A 3,328-nucleotide genomic window follows, 5' to 3' on the forward strand; every position below is an offset into this window, starting at 1 on the left:
ACACCCTGTTGTAAGGAGCCCCCACAGCTATGCACACCCGTTCTCTACACCAGTTCCCCCGTCCTGATCGTGGAGCATCCTTGCCTGTCCTGCAGATTTGTACCTGATTCAAGTTTTTTCTATGCCCTGAGTCCTTGGCCTTGCCTATCAAGGCCCAAGCTATCCAATTTGTGGAAAACCAGGGAGACATTTCCTTTCCTTCCTCCGTTCTGAAATAAAGAATAACAGTAAAGTTGTCCCAACAGAGGAGAAGTTATGTAGGCAAGATGGGAAGAGGAGGTGAAAGTAAAATGCTGGGAAGAAGAAAAATGGCTGATATTTTAAATATGTTATCCAGACACACATATTATATCCCAGGTTTGTCAAGAATATGTGTGTGTGTGAACCCCCCAGTGGGTAGTAAACTCACCACCTCCTTAGACACCCTATGCCAGTTTCAGAAACAACTTTTTTTTTTACCTCAAATGTCCCCTTCAACATTTAAAAAATGAAGCGCGCACACACACACACACACACACACACACACACACACAGTGGCAGAGATTCCAGAGGCTTCCTCTTAACCTCTATTCCCTCCCGCTTCCAGAAACATCATTTTGTCTTGATGTGATTTCCTTCTATAGGTACCCGAGTATGTGGGATAATATGGAACACATCTTGTCATTTCTACCAAATGAGGAGAAGGCCTCCAAACTTGACTCCCTCATCCAGTTATCACGGTCACTTGAGTTCCCCTTTGCTTCTCTTCTAAACCCCTCTCCTCACCGCAAACACACACACAGAATTACGTTTCTTCCTCTGTCTCTCTCGTCTTTACTTTCTCTCTTGCTTAGCAAAAAACTTATCAGTCCTCAACCCAACCCTTAAATAATAATTTATTTTGTTAATACATTAATGTTATATATAGACTATGTATACGAATGTATAGTAATTGTAACCAGACCAATGAATATTGGTCATTATTATGATGGTCTACCACTATAAGAATAGTAATAACAAAAGTTAGCCCTTACCTGGTATTTATTATATATACCCATTATTCTAAAGGCTTTATGTCTGTTAATCCTTTCTCATGAGATAATCCATGGTACATGTGATAAGGGCTTTCTGTGATCCTGTTGGAGAGCTGCACTGTGATTTGGCCTGAAGAATCCCAGAACCTCTGTCCTCAGGCTCTTCGGAAGCCTATCTGTCCTTAGCGGTTTTAACTTCCCTTCTCACCAACACAGGGGAAGCGGGTCACACCATCTCCTGGTGTTCTCTCCAACATTCATAGTGGAAATTTTGCTTTACAGGTGGTCTTTTTAGTAACAACTTAGCCAATGCCTAGCTAAGAAATTAATTATGCTAAAAATATCTGCTCAATTATTTCAACAACGAGTTCCCTGCATTGAAGCTGGGTTGGGGGCTGGGAAAGGGAACACGGGCAGCAAATGTCAGAGAGACACATGGGGGAGGAAACTAAAAACGGAGCTGTGCTGGGCTGGCACCCTCCTGCAAATGGCCCCAGGAGACAAGAACCCCTGGAGCAGGAAAGCTCCTCTGGCCCCAGGGTGGCCCCGCCTGGTGGAGCAGCTTAATGGAGGCTGTGTTAATGCATCGAGGGAGCAGGGGCTTTGCTTCCTAATCTGCACTTTGCACTCAGCGGCAGGCGCACGGCAGGCATCCTTCACAAGGCAAACATGAAAATGAATTGCTCGGTTCCACGATGAAGTTGGTGCTTGACGCGTGGAGACGTGTGGGGGGGGGGGAAGGGGAGAGTTAAAGCTCTCTTAGGGGTGGCAGAGGAAATCTGGATTTGTGTCCTAATAACGCTGCACAGGATTCATCACAACTGCCCAGTTTTGGGAAGTTGCTACGGAGACACCGAAGGTCCCCCTGAAGAAATGGGTAGTTAGAAATCTGTGAAGGCTAGGATGATGGGGTGTTTCGTTCATTCGCTGACTTACAAATATTCACGGGGATCGTAACAATGGTCAAAATGTGGGCCCTTTCCCCTTTCGAAGGTGTTTTTATGTATTTAATTTTGCTTGTGCTACTTATTTGATCTTAAAGCTGCACGGAACTGTGAGTCGGGGAAATGGGACCACGCGTCTCCTTTCCCCAGGACAACCATGGTTTCTGTCCGTTTTTCTGGGGGTGATTATTAAAAGCACCTCTGACGCTCTTGAATAGAACTCTGGTTGGGACAATGAGTAACCGCCACTCCTGGCTGACGGGGATTTAACCATGTGCCTGATGTCATTCCGTCAAAGCTAAACTCTAATGCGCCGAAGTCTGCTCAAGTAGCACCAGTGTGACCTAGAACTGCATCATCACCATCCCTTGCACGGTACTTTCTGTTCCTTTTCCTCCAATTCCCCTGCTGCTTCTGAACTCCGTTGCTCGCAGCCTTCGGCGCTCTGCTCGCATCCTCCCACCGCACCCAAACCGTCACTGTTCCCGGCCAGGGGCGTGTCCTCACTCCACCGCCAAACGGTCCCTGCGTCTGAGCACCTGCCTGGCGCGGCCCGAGTGCTGTACCGGCCCCCGACTTTCAGCGGAGCACACGGAACGAGAAGGGCGTCTCACTCATGCGGTGCTTCTACACGAGACTTCTCGGGCCTGTGGTTCTTCTGGGAAATTACTTTCCAAACGATGACTCAAAGACTCCTTCCATCTTGCGGCTCTCCTGTCCTCCAGGGCCACACAGTCCCATGCTTTTAGCCACGAGAAGAGGATGTCAAAGAGAACGGAGGGCAGGCCTGGAAGAGGTGGATAGCCCTTCTCCCCGTTTGCTATTGGCCCAAATTCAGGAAGATAACCTGTCACTGCTTTAGTGTTTTTGCACAAAGAGAAAAGGAAATAGAGTTTCGTTCTAAAGTTTCCTCAAGTTGCCCCTTCTGGTAATCAAATACCCATCTCATTCCTTCTCTCACATGTAGAAATCGTCTCCTCCTGGCGAGAGAGAACCCCAAGTCACACCAGCCCCTTCACTCAGCTCAAAGTCCCGGTTTCTGAGGAAGGAGCAGTCCTCCCTATCAGGTTCAGATGTGACTCCCCGTGGAAAAAGAGAAATGATCTAACTTCCACCACGGTGCCCAGCACACAAACAAGAAGCAGGGATGGGAGAGGCACAAGAAGACTGGAAAAGGCAGCAGATACCGGTCCATAGCAATTCATTGGGCAGAACTGCTTTCCAAATGATTGCACAGGCGGTTCACCAAGTATTTTACCATTATGTAACCCAGAATGCCAGCTTCTCAGCTTCCAAGAGCTCATTCTTCTTTGCCCAAGGTCTGACCACGGAGCCAATGCCACATATTTTGGGCTATTGCTATGGCAGCAC

The sequence above is a fragment of the Ailuropoda melanoleuca genome, chromosome 9, assembly GCF_002007445.2.
Source record: "Ailuropoda melanoleuca isolate Jingjing chromosome 9, ASM200744v2, whole genome shotgun sequence".
Taxonomy (NCBI): domain Eukaryota; kingdom Metazoa; phylum Chordata; class Mammalia; order Carnivora; family Ursidae; genus Ailuropoda; species Ailuropoda melanoleuca.